Source organism: Symsagittifera roscoffensis, chromosome 2 (assembly GCF_963678635.1).
Source record: "Symsagittifera roscoffensis chromosome 2, txSymRosc1.1, whole genome shotgun sequence".
Classification (NCBI taxonomy): Eukaryota; Metazoa; Xenacoelomorpha; order Acoela; family Convolutidae; genus Symsagittifera; species Symsagittifera roscoffensis.
The window spans coordinates 48595976-48615552 of record NC_087063.1 but is presented as its reverse complement, the minus strand read 5'-3'; the positions used below and the strand labels follow the sequence as shown (position 1 = coordinate 48615552).

Below are 19577 nucleotides of genomic sequence, written 5' to 3'. Positions count from 1 at the left end.
AAGTTTGGGGGTATTGGTTTGTTTACATGTAAAATGACGTTATATACCTATTATATGCGACCAAACTATATGGTATATAGAAAAGCACAAGATTTTGGCAGCGTAGCTTAACTGTTGGCTGCGGTGAACGATTTCCTTCAAAAATGCATGTTTTATTACTGAATCTCGAAGAAAGCAAAATTCGTCAAGTGCGGCGGCCGCCACCTCTATTTAGGCAAAAATTAATAATCAATTTGACCAAAATAAGAATGAAAAATTTCGTTCAGCCAATTGAAGGTAAAAACAAAGAAAAATTATGGAACACTGAAAACTCTAAAATGATGAAATTGGCTTGAAAATTTTGACATTTCCATTTTCCGTGTCTACAGGAGACTGAAAAATAAACGTCTGAAATCTATGACAAAAACTTTGATTTGATAGAAAGGTTGAAAGAGCTAAAAGGTTGAAGTGGCTAAAGATCTTGAAAAACGAGAACACTGATGAAAGCCAAAAGTGCCCATTAATTTTGCTGCAACCATTTCTAAGACGTGTACCTAACTTGTTACTATAAAATTGAAGTGGAACAAAATTTCTTGGGGTCCGAGTAGAGGAAAACGCATGGCGCTCGACTCTCAGCCGAAAGGCGGCGTTTCGAAACCCGTCCGGAAATTGTACTGAAAGGAGGCAACAGTAGCTGGTATGGTGATATCCCCCCATAGATCGATTTTGTACTTTTTTTCTCACTTTGATAAAAAGCTTAACTTCTCGAATTACTGCTATTCAGTTAACAATTGGGTAAAATTTCAATTACTAAAAGAATGTATTGTTCAAAATTGAATTGTAAAATGTATAAATCAACCATATTAAATGGTTAGTTAATGGGTACGCATGTGAGTTAGGAAACGTTTCAAAACATGATCAGTTATATAAACAAAATCAGAAGCATCACCATTAAAGTTTTTATCAAAAATCAAATGTGCAATATAAATACAAAAAGAACCGCACATGGTAGAGTTTGAGTCTTGCATGGGAAAGTTTGTCATCAATTCAGTCACTTGATGAAAATTCTCGTTCAATCGTTTATACAGATTGGTGTACTGCCAGAGAGGAAGACCGAGAGGATCAGCGAAGTATAAAACATTTCTTCTGTTGCATATCACAATCCAATGTGTCCCCGGAGAATCTGATTTTGAAGTGTTCACAATCATAAAGATGTTGTTTGGGATGTGAGGTGGAAAATTGTCGGCTGCAAATACTCCAAAAAACTTATATTTCAGATGTTTACAATTCTGAATGAGGTCCTGCAACTGGATTTCATCCATTTTCAGACTGTCGAAATGGGAAGGACGTTCTTTGTGACTTTGCGGTCGGAGGTAATAAATACATTGGATGAGCGTATACCCCAAACAAAAATTTCCAGGTTTGCTGTCAAAGCGTTTGAGAATTGAAGATCGAGTGAAACTGAGCAGTTAGTAAGTTCTGGATGCAAGAAGTCATGAGCTGCCTGCTGTGTGCTAGTGAGATCAAAACACATAATAAAGTGCTGTTGGTAGTTATCCAGAGTGATTCCCAGCCCGCAGTGCAACAAACCCAGCGCTGATAGTGTGTTGAAGAAGAGACGCTTATGATCTTGTGTACTGATTGGTGTACTTGCTATTGGTAAACCATTTCGTCTCAAAGTAACTTGCTCCAGTCCAAATTTTTGATAATGAAAAGGATTCGTTCGGTTTGTTCCTAGAAATGCATTATTTGTGTTCAATGCTATGATAATTTGTCTCACCGGTTCACGAGCAAAAATATCTTCCTGTTGCCAGCTGCGCTGACCAGCTGTTGCAAGAAATGTTTTTGTAATTTCTTCTTGATATGGGTAGTTCGCAGGAGTTTTGAGCAAAGTTGATTCAATGGCAGAGAGCACATGGTCGGTCACAGTCATTTTTCTAACATATAGGTTCGCTTCGAGTATTTGCAGCTTGTAATGCTTGGCAGCATCTTCCGATATAATGAGAAAGTCTTCATGAGAACGTCTGTAGGAAAGTCTGAGGGTAACACCGCTCAACAAATGCTTGTCACATGTGAAAAAATCAACTCCAGCGGGTCCATAGAACCAAATTTCCCTCGATTCACGGACCAGTTCTCGTTGAGATGTGAAATCAGCTGCATCGATTGCAGCGGGATTGTTTTCAAAACGATATCCCTGACACTTAAGCCATGAGTCCTTGGCTCCTTTGCTGTTAGAAAATTCTGTTCCAATAAAGCTTTTATGCGCAAAATTACTATTGGCATTTGAGATTTTGAGTCCATTAGCAGAGAGGGTACAGTCAGAGAAAAGGGAATACAGGGAGTTGTTTACGAGGAACGGTGAATCAGACACAGTAGCATCAGTGTTGTCGTATCGCAGATCAGCTCCATTTGATTGCGTTACTTTGCATCGTATTTCCAAATAAATTTTTTGCAGGTCAACAAAATTATTACGGTCACCGGTGATTTCAAATTCAAGCATTGGTCCATTGGGTGAATAAACAGGTCCAATTTTTTGATCAAAAGCGTTTTCAAAAGTAATCAAAAGAGGTTGTTTTTCAAACAAATCTAGAGAGCTATGGGTAGCTTCATTGGGTAACAAATTAGCGATCATTTTTTATGTTTGAGAAAAAATCTGCTCGACTTCTCACTGGTCTGGTTTTTCTTCGAATGGTTGTTTTTCTTTTTCGAGCCCCTACTGACCTTCTTCTTCGTAATCCATTCATTGGTGTCTTTCGACGACGTCGTCTACCACCACCGAGTTGTTTTCTTGCAGTTTTTGTGACAGTGTTTTTCAATGCTTGTTTAGGAGACTTCTTTTTCATAGCGACATCAATTAGTTCTGGCGCTGCACTCATCAAAAGTTCTCTGCCCAGTTTTTTCGCTGCCGGTAGAATAACCCGTCGTGCAAACGGTATAGCAACACGACCAATACCAGCAGCCAAAGCGCCAAATCCACTGCCGCGTTGTCGGTAGTGTCCAGAGAAATGAGGAAGTGAAGCTTGCTTTGCATAATATTGTTCCATTGGTTTTCAATCAAAACGCTTGAATTTTAGAGTCAACACAACTTTACCAGTTCCTGCAAAGGGCACTAGTCTTCCAGTTTCTGTGCGCAACTGTACCGATATTGATTGTACAGATGAAGTGAATAATTTTTTGTAGTCTAAATTAGTGAAGTTTTTTCGATGATTAGGTTCAATGCTGCAGGCACTACCGTTTTTGATGCGTCTATTTGAATCAATGACGCGTAACAATGGGGCCTTTGCATCACCAACAGTTTGGTATTGAATAATGTCAATATAGACAAAAATTAGACTTGTCCCACTTGATAAGTCATATGGGAAATGAGATTCGTACAGTTCGTTTCCCTCATAAGATGCATCGAAGGAGGGTATCATTTTGTAACCAATGTGATATTCACCGTTCTCATCAAGCTTTGCATTGTAGCCTAACAGACTGGGTATTTGGGGACTTGGGAATGAGATTCCTTCATTTGCGTTCATCCAAATGCTCATGCTATTCGTGATTTCTTGAGGACTCGCATCAAAATGAATTTTGTCTTTGAGTTTTGTTTTTATCTCATTAATCAATTGTTCTATAAAAGTGTACTCTCCTGATTTGATAAAAACTTTTTCGCCATAGTAGGGTCTGGAAATTGTATTCCGATTGCCAGCGTTGGATTTACTGGCTACTACTTCGGATGCTCTGAAGTACGTAAATTCCTCATCAGTAACATTGTTTAATTTTGTGGGGAAAATTATTTCTGAGAGAGCAACTCTCCAATCTTCGTCTAAAGCTATTTCTTCTTTACAAAAATTTCTAAAACTGGCCAAAGTGTTGCCTGGGAAATAATCCATTGATGCTGTTGAAATCAAATGTACAGTAAACTCATCACTGCCCATTTTCGTTATAATCAGCTTTGTTTCCAATTAAACTAAGTTCTTTTTCATAAAATTTTCCGCTGATTTCTTCCTTTTCCGCATCAATGAGACTGTATGTTGGAGGGTTTACAGTAGGAATGGCAACTATTTCAAAAACTTCGTCTGTAAAAATCTGCTTGTAACCTTTTCTAAAAGGCAAGTCAGTCTTCGCTATTCGAACATAGTCACCAACATAAAATTTTGGTTTCTGTACCAACTTCGATGAACTGTTTGCAATTAATGAAACTAAAGCAGGTACATGTTTTCTTGTGACCTTGTTTGGAGCCAATTTTGTTACTCTATTAACGCGTGAGTTAATCGTTTGAACAAAACTTTGTAATTTTTCAATATAACTGTAAGTCCATTCAAACTCCAAGTATTTGTACATAATACTTTTCAGCGATCGAATGTTTCTTTCGGCAAACGCTGATTTTTTTTCACTGTGAGTATTGTATTTGATGATTTCTCGTTTAGTACATAACTTTTCGAACTCTCCTTTAAACTCGGTGCCTTTGTCAACCCAAACTTTTTTTGGTTGTTTTGTTTTGATCATTTTTTTGAAAGCTTCGGTTGTTTCCTTAGCATATTTGGTCTTCAGGGGTTCCACTCGTAAGTAGCGAGAGAGGCAATCGACAGCAACTAACAAATATCGTACCCCTCGGTTATATTTAGCCAATTTATCAACATAAGCCAAGTCAAGAGACCAAATTTCGTTGATATCGTTAACAATCACTTTTAGCCGAGGATATGTTTTACGAAACAATCCATACTTTGTATGTGATGATTGAGATCTCAGAAATTTTTCAACTTTTTTTGGTGAGAGTTGACTAGCATTTGTTAAATTTTTAACGCTACCAAATGCAGCTGGACCTTTCGTGTAGAGTAATTTGAGTTTCTTTTCTTCACTGATAGTAGGATTTCCATTCTTTTGTTGACGTCGTCGCAAACGATTCTTTACTGCTTTCATAGTTTTTATCATCGTCGTCATCGTCGTCGTTGGTGTTGGGGAAAAATTCTTTTTTCTGGGTTTTTCTTTTGTCTGATTGCTTGGTTCTGGGTTTGAGAGTTGTCGATCGAGTCTTCGAAGAGGAGGGTTTTGATCTCTTCGAGTACTCAGTTGTCGGGTTGTCGTCGGAGACGAAGGAGGAAGAAGTTGAGAAGGGCTTAGCTGCTTCGCTCTTAAGCGAGCGGAGAATCTGTTTGGCATAAGTGTTGGACACTAAGCTAGGATCAAGATTCAGTTCTTTCAAAATTTGTGGATAAAAAACACCCTCAAGTTTTTTTGTGTTTTGCTGTGTATCGTACAAAAAAGATTCAATTTTAACGAGTGTTGGTTTTCCTTGAATTAAAACATATCCGTCAACGTCTAAAGTCAAGGATTCAACTTTGAACAACTGCTTTAGCACGATGTTTGCCCTTTCCAATTTATTAGCTTCCAATAGCTCTTGAATGGATTCCATAACCTTTCGAAACACTTCAGCGGTTTTTCCATTCCTTTTTTCATCGTTTTTTTCTGTTCTCTTTGAACTTGTCTGCTGCAGTGAATTGTTTGATTCAAAATTTTTTTCTGCTTCATCATCACCGTCATCACTGAAATTAGTAAGTGCAGATAAATTTCTTTTTCGGTGCAGATTTGGTACTACATTATTAGGGGTTAAAGGAATAGGAGATGTTGGGTTTAATGGTGGTGGAGAGTCACGGCTGATATTTCGTTCTCGAAATCGTTGTATGTAATTGAGTTGAGATGATTTGTCGTTAATTAATGGATTATGAAGGATTTGAGATTGTGGTGCAGTTTTTTCATCTGGAGCATATGTTTTTCGAGGAATGAGGATGAATTCTTCAGCATACATGCCTGAGATTCTAGTTTTTCAAGTAAATGTAACACGATTCTCCGATTGATTTAACCAGTGGAATATTGTTTGCCAAAACTTTTCGTTTTTCTCGGATACTAAACTTAGGGTCAACAATTTTTCCAAATGGTATTTTCTTACTCTCGATGAAACTTTTGTTAGCTGGAACATGTCCCAGAAAAACATTCACAAAACAATCGCAAAGAAATCTAATAAAATTTGAATCAGCTCCTGTCAAAATTGATCTACAATGGCGACTATTGAGCATTTGCTTCAATATACATAATTCTTTCTCTTTCATTTTCAAGAGATGTGATAACTGCTTTTGAGGATGGTAAATAGAAAATGGTTGGTGATGGTGGAACTATGTTTGACGAATAACGAAGACATTCTGAAGTTTTGGGATCCAAGTCTATCAACAGATGACCGAAATCTTCTTTCGTTGCCAACTGATACGCATGACGGAGGAATTTTGCATTATTCAACTGTCTGCCTAAATAATCAATTTGTTGAATGTCTCGAGGTGATTTGAACAAAATTAAGTGAGTTGTATTCAAATCTATTGTACGTGATTGCTTACTTTGCTGAAATAAATTGTGCTTGACATAAATAACATGAACGTTTTTATGTCGGCCTGCTGTAGCTAATTTAACAAAATCTTTTTCATTAAAAATTTCTTCACAGGTATCATCAAAGACAATCATACAATCCCGTAAGTTATTAACAATTTCAAAGCTGGACAATTTTATAAATTCAATATCAAATTTGTTGTGAGAAACAAAGGAACGGTATTTGGGTTGATCGTGAAGATAAAAATAAAATATCTTGTTATATGATGGATAGAATGTACCTTTGAGAAACATTTGAAAAATTAAATCAGTTTTGCCAGATCCCGAGGGACCTGAAACGGACATAAACAGACGATCTTTTGTTGAAATGATCTTATTCATTATTATAACTTGGGATTGGGTAACATGTAACCAACTGTACTGGATAGTATTGAAAGCCAAATGGCAGTCTCGTCACAACTAAGATTGTAAAAAGACAATTTTGAAATAGATAAAGAGAGCAAAATGAAAATGAAACAGACTTGCGTGAAAAAGACAACTTCTGCAGACGGAAGAGAAACAGAATTACAAAATTTCCAAGATCTGTTTTCGTGAGATAAAGACTTTTCGGCAACACCAATGTCAACAAAGTCGCAATCATTGTTCTCGACAGTGGTGGTTTCTTCAATTTCCATGTTTACTGGAAGACCTTTTTTGCTTATTTGTATCAAGGTTGATAGTTACAACTGCATACCAATCGCCTTTTTTTCTCTCTGATCTATTGCCGTTTGGTTTGTATTTTATTATATATCTTGCTATGTTTTTGTCTGTCAGAAGTATCCGAACAATTTTTTCTACGTTTCCGGTACTTATTTCGTCTAATAACTCTTTTGGTAAATTCTCACCTGTTAAACTCACATTTTGTGTGTTTTCTTTTGGCAAAAATATTTTTTTGAAATTTTGAATTTTCAAACACGACATGTTAGCAACTAGTAATCACACAAGATCAAAAGAAAATGAAGACAATCAATAAATATATTTATTATGATTCACAAAACTTGGTATATGTATGTGATTCGTCATTTCGGTTCAACAGGCAAATCAACTCCTCGTTCAATGAAGAAAAACTCATATTTTGTGAATTTGTCATGGTTACAATTAGATTTGAACTTTACAACAAAATGAGCAGCAACTCTGATAGTGGCTTGAACTAAATGTATTTCCTCAACGTTATCAGTTTTGACTAATTCTTTCAGTTCAACTGGAAGCTGATGGTCATGCAAATGGATTTGTCTTCTCTCTCCCAGCTGAGGTTGCAGCCCTTCCAGGTTGAGATTGAACAACGGAATTGACTGGCGAAATTCCTGGAGTCTGGACATTGTACAGGTGAAAGTAGTCAAGAACTGTAAAAAATTTCCGTAAATTGTCGATTTCGATATCGTTCAGTGTAATTTGTTCGAGTTTTTGCAGGAGAGGTTTTCCTCGACAATCTAATATGCCTGTCCGCGTAAGAGTAACTTTAATTCTTGGTGTTGAATTGTTTTCAGGACTCTGATTAGTCATTGAAGCGTAAACCAACAAATTTGGAGATAAGGTTGTTTGCATCATTGGACAGTTCATTTTGTCACCAATCGAAAAAAACTTTGGATTTTCTACGGGTACAATGCTTTAATAATTGATGTGAGGGAAGTAAATGAGAATGTCGTTTGCAAATATGTTTTTCTTGACCCAATAACTGTTCAATCTTTGGGCAGCCAAAATCTTCCAAATTTGTCACGGGTAATTTCAAGTATTCAGCTAGTAAAACAGATTTTTGTGTACCTTTAGCAAAAAAATGGGAATTTGGGTTCCTCAAACGAATGCTGTCAAAAATTTGATCCAAGTATGAGTAAGGGTATTCACCTTCGTCCCAACGAAGCCCGTGTAGAAATTTAGATACCCAATTGTACGCTTTTTTCTCTTCTTTTGATAAATTGTTGAATTGGACTGGTGGCAGAAAATGAATTGTATCAATTGTATTAGCAGAGCAAACGGAAAGTTCCTTTATGATCAAAGGTTTCTTGCCACATTTAAATCCCTCAATATCTAAAATAATGAGATGATTGAAAAACAATTTTTTAGTTTTCTTTCTTTGGGTTAACATGACTTTCACTCAACATTCCAACAAACGAAATAACTTTGGTTTGAATGCTTTAAGAAATAAGCAAAACGCAATACCTGTCACGTGACCCAGGTAACAGTTTTTTATTGGACAAGGCAAAACATAAGTGTACCCAGGACCGGTATGATTTTTTTCTTGCAAATATCCCGCTGCGTCATGCAATATAGCATGTATTCTAAGAAATTTGAAATGTTTCAAGTGTTTGTCGAGCGACGAATTGTCTATTCCAATTAAACCACCATATGGTCTGTTTTTCAAAACAAAATCCAAATTAATATCAGCATCCAAATACAAACAAGTGGCTAAAAAATACTGAAATCTGACTGATTTGTCTGGATATTGTGATTTTAAGTCTATAAAAATTTCATGAATGAGTTTTAAATCGAAAGTTGAAATCATGTTTACTGAACTCAATATAATAAAAAGGGAATAATGAAAAGTATGTATCAATTAAAACTTAACTTTCTCTTCAACAATAAATTTCACAAATAGCACATCAGTATCTACATCAAGTTTTCCATATCCACTTGTCAAAATATCCATTATTTTGCAAAAAGCGGCAGAATGGGGTCCATTAATTAAACTTTCAAATCTTTTCAAAGTTTCTGTATTCATCTCATCTGTTTGAACATGTCTGCTTTCTGTATGTTTCTTTGAAACTGAAGTCGAAATTCTTACGGATTTGTTTGAAGTCGACGATGCAGCAGGCGTAACTGTATTATCAATTCGTTTCTGTCCCCCAACGGCCGGAGATTTCTTGCAAACGTTTTGATTTGGTGAAGTTTGTTTGTTAGATGATGTTGCAGAAAGCAATAAATTGGGTAAACGTTTTTTGATTGCAGTGAAATCTAACAAATCGAGATTGGCTGCAACAGGTTGTGCTGAATAAGTGAGAGCTAGTTTAAGCTTGTCAAATAACTCACCGTTTCCTTTGACATCTTTAGCAGGAGAAATTAAGTATTTGAAGCAAGTGAAAATACAAGGAACACTGAAACATTTTTGGGAAGGAAAAAATTGGTTTAATTGTTCCTCTGAATCTACTTGAATCAATATATGGTAATGAATTTTTTTTTCATTCTCGACTGAAAAAGGGCAATATTCAGATTTGAAGTGGCTTCCAAAAGCATAATTTTTAAAAGTAGATAAATTAGGAGTTTTTTCAGTGATAACAAATTTGAAATTTGGTTGAAATTTTTTGAAATAATCAGGTAACACAACTTCGAACATAGCTTCTGCCATTTTGTAAAGGAAAATTAATTTGAGTCGTGCTTGAAATCGTTTGTGTTTGAGGAAAGTTGAGATTTCCTGGCTCGTTTACAGTTAGATTGTGGTTTGTCTTTGTTTTCAACAGTATCAGAAATTTCACTTGTTTGCGCTCGGATTGACTTTCCCGACTTTAGTAATTTTGAAAATTCTTCGCTGCTTAAGGAAAGTCTTTGTACACATTCAAATTCAGCGCCTTCAGTTGCTTTTTTGAAAACTTTCAGGAATACATAAGTTCCAGTTTGGTCATATGTTTTCAATGTAGCACGCACTAGTCTTTTACTGTTTTCCGAAATATCGAAATAGCAATCGCCAAAATCTTTATCTGCATTTGCTGTGGTGCTTGTTTTGGTTTTATTCATTGTAACGAGTAAATTTTCAAAGTAACTTGATTCAAAACTGAATAGAAAGAAATGAATGGTTCCGATTGATTGTATATGTCTGCAAAAGAAAGCGTTGTATCTATTTTAATTTATATACACATGTACTTTATATCGCAAAGATATTGGATTGCAATTTAGTTCACATGGATAAGTATTTTGTGCATGTACAACTGATAAGAATTTTTAATGGGTGTTAAAGGTCACAATGTTTAAACGTTATTTTTGATACAAGCTATTTGTATGAATGCAATTTAGATAAACATAGAATACCACGCAAGGTAACATAAATATTTTACACGCCCTCCCTTATTAAACTGATTAAAAACTACATAGGAGGTCTTGAAATTTCTAATTTTAGAAGAACCAATCCCTATTTTAATCTCTTGAGGCGTTTTCACAATTCATTTCAGTTTCATTTCTCTCCGCGTTACGTTTGTCATTTTCTTCCAAATTTTCTTCAAAAATGCCTTGTTATATTATTGCCGGATATTCCAATCACGAAAGAACCATTTTTTATGAAACCGTTCACGGTAATTTTGTAGCAATAATTAACGAAGAAAAAAGTTTCAAGTCTGATGAGTGGACTTGTACTCATCACGTTATGATTCCCAAAAATTTTTTACATTTATTCAGTAAACTTTCCTTAAAAATTTCAAAGAAAGACGAAGAACTGAATATAAAGTATTTGAGTTACCTTACAAATTCTGGTAAATATACGGATCCTGACGAGCCTCTTGCTCTTCAGGTTGATATTTCAACTTTATCAAAACCAGTAAAAAAAGTTTTGTATAAATACGATTGTGATGTTACTCCGATGTGTGAAAACCAGTTAGAATACTTTGAAGAAATTGAATTTTTTGATCGTTTATGGGGAATGGAACAGATTGAATCACCATCAGTAGTTACCCCGAAAGCTGATCCTTCCCCTGTAGTATCACCATGGCTTGACGAACCGGGTTGCTCAACTCCAAAGCGTACCCCTGAGGCTACTGTGAGCAACCACATGGAAAACTTAACCCCTTCTCTCTGTCTAGCGCCAAAGAAAAAAAGGAAGTTAACAACACTAGAGAAAGCGCAGGAGTATTTGGACCTTATATAACTTTGAAACTGAGGTTGAGTTTTATTGATTTTTGTTTGTATTTATTGTGTATAATAATTTAACTTTAAAATTGAGTTTGAGTTTGTATCTTGTATTTGTTCATTAATTATCACACGATTGGGTTCTGATTAAAAATTTATTTCAAAAGCCTTTAAAAATTGAAGTTTAAAAAATCATTTATTTTTAATAAATTGACTATTTTTTTTTTCAATTAAAAACAAAAAAAAAATCCGTAAAATTTTCATTTTTTCCACAATTAGGATTTAACATATTAACATTGAAGTTCTTATTTACATTAGTGATCTTGAGAAAAAACTGAAAAGCATCCATATATATGCTAATTTTTAGAAAACAAGATTAAAAAAATCAATTTCGTCTTTTGAAAAAAGATAATTAACGTCAAAAAAAAACTGGAAAAAAATAATTTTGGATGAAAACTTATGTTGCCATATGTTTATCCAAATAGTTATCATACAAATTAAACATAATGAAAAATAGTATAAAAGATGTTTTAAACCAACTTTTTGATAAAAATACTTATTTTTTTAATGTTTTTTAGTTAAAAATTTGATTTTTTAATTACAAAAAGGGAAAAAAAGCATTAATTTTTTTCTTTTTCTACAAATTGGAGTTACCATTTGATCATTGATACTGTTGTCTCCAAAAATGATCATATTGAAAAAAATACAAGTATTCATCATCATGCTAAATATTTGAGAAAAATAATAAAAATCAAACTTTTTAATTGATGACTCATCGTTTTTTCATTTTTCCGAAAAAATGCGACTTTCAACCAGAAGACGCAATTTTTTATTATGAGCAAGTGGTGTTATTATGAAAGTGCATTGAGGGGCACGACTAATGAGATTGTGGGAGTAGATGTTTTTTCAATAGTCTTCGAGAAAAACGCTAATCCCCTTAATCCCCCCTAAAACAACAAACTCATTTCTCTTTACAGAAAAGTATTTTTTCGGACTTTTTTTTCAAATCGAAAGACAATTGAGACAAATTCATGATGACATGGACCGTGCAACCGCTCCGTGATTGACATCATTGATAGCAATGCGCCTGGAAAGTTAAAAACCTGTCATTTTTCAGTTTTTGCTTTACTTATTCATCATTTCAACTGTTTTTGATACTAATTTTGACATTTTTATAGGATATTCTGTCCCCATGACAACTGGGATATTTAGGATGTATCATGTGTTGTGACATGCTCAACTTTTATTCGCAATTTCGAAATTTTCATCAATTTTTATTTTGAATTGATAAAATATAAAATTAAAACTTTTCTCTCTTGGCTCTAAAATCATTTTGGATTAAAATTTAGCCCAAACTTGGTTGGCTTAGATTAATTTCTATCGTTTGTAATAATTATTAACGTTTCAAACAACAATTTATCTGTTTCGTCCAATCGAATTTCAGTTTGCCAGTTATGGCGGGAAATTCAAATCTAATTCAAATTTTGGCGGGAACTTTAATTCAAATTCAAAATTACGCGCGCAAAACACAAACCGTTTTCTCTGCAATTGGTAGACGAACAGTTATGCTTCCCATTTACTGTTGTTTCTGAGTGTAATTTGAGATCACTTGATTCTTTTTCTTTCTTAAAATCAATAGCTTAACTTATTTCTAAAAATGTTCAAATGCAATTTTTGTCCACTGAAATATGCAAATAAGAGCAATAGAAGTCGCCATGAGCGTGACAAACATTTTGTTGAAAAAGGACTTATTGTTTATCGATGCAATGAGTGTTCATTCACGGCTCAAATGCTTTCAAATTTACAAAAACATATTCTTCACACTCATGGTCAACTTGGAGGTGTTTGTGATTATTGTCATTTGGGTTTTCATTCGCCCAAAAACTTATCAGCTCATTTACTAGCAACCCATGGTCTTCCTGTTATGAGAGCTGCCTCTGCTGATTTAGCCACTACAAGTGCCGCTGCTAATGCTGCTCTCGGTGATGTGCATGCTGTCGATGAAGACGAAATCAACGGCACCAATCTTCAAAAAAGTGAGTCTGCTTTTTTCGGTGTTCTTGAAACGTATGTGATCGGCGGAAACCAACCCATGGATGAAAATCAGCCGATTGACCTTTTGCAATTTATGCAAGAGAAAAAAGATGAAATTCAAAGTCTCATAATCGATCGAGTTGCAGAAGGACCTAGAAAAGTTCAGTTCAGCGCTAATTTAGGTTTGGTAAAACCTAAAGTAATAAATGATTCTAGTAAAACTGAGCACGACGAGCGGATTGACATTTATGCAAACTCTGATATGAAACCTGTGATGAGCTTAGGATTAGAAGATGATGAGTTTTTTGAAATGGTCGAAAAAATGCAAGCAGTTTTGGAGACTTTTGCATCTTATGGAAGCGGTTGGGTTTTGCAACACGTAATTCAAGTTTTTGTTAAACTTGCAAAGTTTTCACCAATCCGTGGGTCATCTTATATTGACTTGCCTTTTCGAATTCGAATGTCCCAGAATTTGATAAACATTAGAAATCACGAAGATAATAATTGCTTCGAACTTTGCTTTACCGCTGCTTATAGTCTGAAGCATGGTGTTGACCTACTTCTAACTGATCAACAAAAAGCGAACCCAGCAGCTGCGCGGACACAGCCTGATACATACACTGCAGAAAGTGCACACAAAGCCCAAGGTAATTTTGATTCACCCATGAGTTTCGCTTCAATTGGAAAATTTGAACAACTTAACGACGTGCGGGTAAATGTGTTCCAGTACCACAAGGGAGATTTGTTGCCTATGTATATATCAAAACGACCAAACCAAGATAACAGCACCCAAACTGAAATATTTGACATGGACCTGCTTCTCTTGTATGAGCCTGCAAAGCATCACTATGTACTTATAATCGATTTGTTAAAGTTCATCTGCGAAATCAAAGGGTGTAAGTATCGCACAATTGCACGTTTATGTAGAAACTGCTTTCACATTAGTTGGAGTGATGAAACTCACGAGCAACACATCCAGTGTTGTAAGGATCATTAACCTGCTCTAGTAGTCATGCCTTCAGCAGAAAAAGGTACCAACAGATACGAGTTCAAAAACCTCCAGGCCTTGTGGTTTGTACCACTTGTGATTTATTTTGATTTTGAATCATTTCTGAAACCTGTAGATTCTTGTCCTGATAATCCATCGCGATCATCTACCCGAGTTGTACAAAAACACGAAGCTTGTGGGTATTCATTGGCTGTAATTGAACACGGAAATTCACAGCCCTACTTCTTTGACTATGACAGCTCTGATCAATGCATGAAAAAGTTTCTCAATCAGTTGCATCAATTAGCGAGAGAGATATATGATCAAAAGCGACAGTTTCCTCAATTTCTAGAAAGCCAAGAATCGTTGAACAAAGAAAACACATCAACATGTTGGATTTGCTGTATACATTTTACCAATGAGCACGAAAAATGTCTTGACCATTGCCATTTTTCTGGAAAATTTTTGGGATGGGCACATGAAAAATGCAACCTCGCAAGACGAACTGTAAATTTCACCCCAGTCATTGGACATAACATCCAGAACTATGACCTTCACCACATTAGCCTCGCATTGCATGAATGCGAGCCAACAAGTACATTGAGTGTTATACCTAGCACCGACGAAAAATATATATCGTTAAGCATTGGAGTCCTAATTAAAACTATAAAAAGGAAAAACGGATCTGAGCAAAAAGTTTTTGAATACCTCAGATTTATTGACTCATGCAAGTTTTTGAATTCTTCCCTGCAAAAATTGGTTGATAATCTACCAGCGGAAAAAATGTCAATTTTGAACAAGTATTTTGCAAACGAGACGGAGGAGCAACGGTGTCTGATACGACAAAAAGGTTTCTACCCTTATTCGTACATGACCGGAAGAGAAAAATTTGCAGAAAAAGAATTGCCTCCTTTGCAAAATTGGTCCGATGTTTTGAATGGAGGAAAAGTTGCAGTTTCACAAGCGGATCTGGAACATGCAAAGAAAGTTTTTAGAGTGTTCAAATGTCAAAACTTGGAGGATTATCACAACTTGTATCTCAAGTGTGATACACTCCTTCTTGCTTGCGTCTTTGAAGAATTTCGACAAATTAGTCACCAAACTTATGGTCTGGACTGCGCGCACCATTTTAGTGCTTCAAACTTAGCTGGAGACGCCTTCAAACGTATCTGCAAAGACTCGAATGTTCAGCTTTTATCAGACCGCAGGCATCTCGAAATGGTCGAGAATATGATGCGAGGTGGTACTGCATCCGTGTTCCATAGTCGGTTTTTCAAAGCCAACAACAAAGAATGCCCCGACTTCAACCCAGATCAACCTAGCACCTACGGGTTTATGATCGATGCAAATAACCTCTATGGCGGCGTCATGCAAACGGAGAAATTACCGGTGCGTAACTTTGAGCTAATAGAGCATATAGAAGACGAGGTGATTGTGAACCAAATCCTCAACATGGCTGAAGACTCTTTGATTGGATTTATATTGGAAGTTGATCTCGAGTATCCAGAAGAACTGCATGAGGATCATCAAGATTACCCTTTAGCTCCTACTAAAGAAAGTGTACCCCAGGATTGGTTGAGTCCCTACCAAACAAATTTACTCGAGCAGATGAAAAATCAAGACATTGCAAGACGTTCAATTGGAAAGACCAAAAAGTTACTGCAGACGCTGCATGACAAGTCAAATTATACAATTCATTACAAACTATTGCAATTGTTTGTTAGGTTGGGACTTAAAGTTAAAAAAGTGCACCGTGTGCTGAAGTTTGAACAAGAAGCATGGTTAGAACCATACATCACATTGAACACGACTAAACGACAACAAGCTAGAAATAAATTTGAGGAGGATTTGTACAAACTACTGAACAATTGTGCTTATGGGAAAACATGCGAGTCGAAGCGCAAACGGATGCTTGTTCGGATAGTTAGAGATTATCATGCCGCTTTGCGAGAAATTAGTGCATTCGAATTTAAATCCTACAAAATTTTTGGAGAAAACTTGGCAGCGTTCACTTCGAATCCAACAAAAATCTATTGGGATGTCCCAACAATTGTGGGAGCTAGTGTTCTTGAGTTAGCAAAGTTTCACATGTATAAATTTCATTACGATATAATGAAACTAAATTTTGAATGTCAACTATTGTATTCTGATACAGACAGTCTCCTGTACCAAGTCAAAAGTGAAGATTTATACCGAGAAGTTTCCGAAAAAAGGAATATTTTGAATGAACTTGACTTGTCAAATTACCCGAAGAACCACCCTCTCTACGACCCGAAAAACAAAATGGTTGTTTTAAAATTCAAGGATGAGTTTCCAGGAGACATTATAACCGAGTTTATATCCCTCAAACCCAAGCTTTATTCCATTTTGTCCAGAGGTAATTAATTTCTATTTGCCTTATTTGTGAGCACGAATTTCAAAAATTTTGATTTTTTGTGATTTTTTTTTTCGGAAGGCAATTTTTATTTGTGGGCGAAAAAATGTAATTTTATCAAAAAAAAAAGAAATTTGGAAAAAACTTTTTAGGCGAAAAAGTATAATTTTTTTTGAAATTTTTTTTTTGTGGGCGGTTTTTTTTTTGTGGGCGAAATTTTTTTCTTTTTTTTGGAAAAAAAAAAATTTTTTTTGTTCGAAAAAAAATTTCGGGCGAAAAAGTGTTTTTTTGTTTTTAAAAAAAATTGGAAAAAACTTTTTAGGCGAAAAAAAAAATTTTTTTGAAAATTTTTGGTTTTTTTTTTTTTGTGGGCGAAAAATTTTTTTAAAAAAAATTTTTTTGTCGGCAAAAAATTTTTTTTAAAAAATTTTTTTGTCGGGGATTTTTTTTTGTGTTGGTTGATTGTTGTTTTTTTTTAATGATGACTAATTTTTAAGGTCACACCTGGCCTTCATGTATTTTTTTTTTTGTTGCACCTGGCCTTCAAGTTAACATGATGTAGCTCTTAAAAAAACATCGTATTTGGTTATTTTACCACCACACATTAGTGATCATCAAAAAATTGATTAGTAATCATATAAATAAAATTTTAGACTGCAGAAAATTATCGGCGAAAGGTGTATCCAAAGCTGCTCAGAAGATGTTGAGTCATCAGCGATATCGAGACACCTTGACCTCTGGCTCGTTATTCAAAACTGAAAACAGTCGAATCGCATCCGAGTCACACAATCTGCAAACAGTGACTTCGACGAAAACATCGTTATCAGCTTTTGATGACAAACGCTACATCCTCGATGATGGTCAGCAGACTCTTCCCTACGGTCACAAAAACATCGTGGGTCAAACTGTGATTGGCATTGATGATAGTGATGATAACACAGCCGCTGTTAATTCTGACCCAACTGACGATGACGATTTGGAAAAATGGATGCCATTTTTTGAAGATCGTCAACAACCAGTGTCGTGGGATTGTGACGATTTCCTAGATGGGGTGTCTGAAGAATTCGCTAACACTCAAAACGTTGATTGGGACCATCCGGAAATTGATGATGAATACTCTGAGGATAGTTTTGCTGTTGAGAACACACAACCACATCGCTCGCTTCGACAACTGATGGACCAGGTCAATAGCAGTTGGCAAACTCCAGACCCCGGTCTGATTCGGGCAGCAGAAACCAACGACAGTGATATTGATAGCGGGGATATCGCGGATCTGGAGGCCAATACTTCCGATGAGGACGAGTCGTCATTCTTCAACGATTCGTTTTTCGATTATGAAGCAGTTGAAGTAGAAGAACCACGGTCAAAAAATCGACGAATAGATTAAAACACAAAAAAACACCACATTAACTTTTGTATAGTAAATAAAATTCAGTTATTTAATATGAGAATTGTCTGTACATAAAATTTGACCTACCGCTATTCCGTGTTTAGTGTGTATTTAAGTGCGAGTTTTTGTTCAGCTTTGGAACTCAATTAATCTGGGATATAAACAATTTCATTTAAGCGATAGTGTCTTTAGCATACTTTTGTATGTATTTGTATGTAATTTGAGTTTGAATCAAAGTTTTAAGAAGAATTGAGCAAACAGTCTATAGCGCAGTTAAACACTCCAGCTGGTTTCAGAACGAAGATTTGGCAAATCCTTTCCCGCACCAAACATGTAACCACAACGTTCAGTGGGAATACTCAATAATATACCGAAGTTTTACATGAGGACTATTAGGTATAAAATTATACATGGTGACAATTAGGATTATTACATGGTGACCATTGCTGATCATTTAATACATGGTGACCATTATGATTTATACCTAATGGTCATCCATGTATGACAACCCCCCCCCCCCCGATCCTAGTGCACTATATGCATACTACTGAGGTCTTTGTTCGAGACTCTTGGTCGCACTAGATGAGCTTATGTCCGGCGTGGCTCACTCGTAGAGAAATTTCAGATAAGGTTTACCGCCTGTTCGTAACATCTTGTTTTCGTCCGGATAGATTCGTGCAGCTTCTTAGTCTAATACCAAAATTAATCTTACCCTTTCATCTCCTAGTCTGAATAGATCTAGTGTATACTGGTATCTGCGAGATAAGATATCAGGAATTGTTCTGAAGGAGAACGACTGTTTGCAAACTTATTTTTATTTTGTTCTGTCGCTGGAACTATGAATAGTTTCAGCTATGCAATTTATAGTAAGCGTTAGTTATGGATCATGTTTGGTTGGTAAGAAATATTTTACAGAGATAGTTTGATCAAAAATACAATTGGATATAAATATTAGTTTTAAACTGGTTCCACTTGATTTTGATGAAAAAAATTACTTCCATTGTTAAAGAAGCGCTTGACCCAGTGCGAACTAAATTCAGGCAAAAGGATGTACACATTGGGAACATTAACACGTTTTCAAAAAAGAAGCTCAAGCTCAGTAATGGAGGACAGATGTCCTGATAGATTGTGTAATGCAGCCATTATGCCAATGCTTATGCCAATTCTACTGGTTAAATTTTAGAAAATGGTACGGGGGACACCAGAAGAGCGGAAAACCGATCATTTTGGCTCCGTCCTAAAAAAAAACATTAAGAATGCACTCCTTGAAGTAACAATAGTTTTCACTGTTTGTACAATTTAAGGAAATTTTACCAAAAAAATTGCGGTACCGCGACAACTCGCAAGAAAAGACAACTCGCAACAAAAGACAACTCGCAAAATTTTGAAGCTAATTGGAAACTTTAAGTTCTCGGTTTAAGGTTGCCGCTTTGCGGCGATAACCGGCTCTCAATTTCGTATATTCAAGTCCTACCCTTTATTGGCAAGCTCGCAACACGAATATTGCAAGTAGTCTTTCAATGCGAGTTGTCTTATATTGCGAGTTGTCTTTTCTTCTTGCGAGTTGTCGCATTAGGAGAAATTGC

General features: G+C 35.6%; 1 protein-coding gene across 4 annotated transcripts in view; it reads right to left on the bottom strand.

The window, feature by feature from the left end:
• Nucleotides 1–19577, bottom strand: part of LOC134839880 (uncharacterized) — a 121619-nt gene that overhangs the window by 18487 nt on the left and 83555 nt on the right. The gene's annotated exons all lie outside the window — the stretch shown is intronic.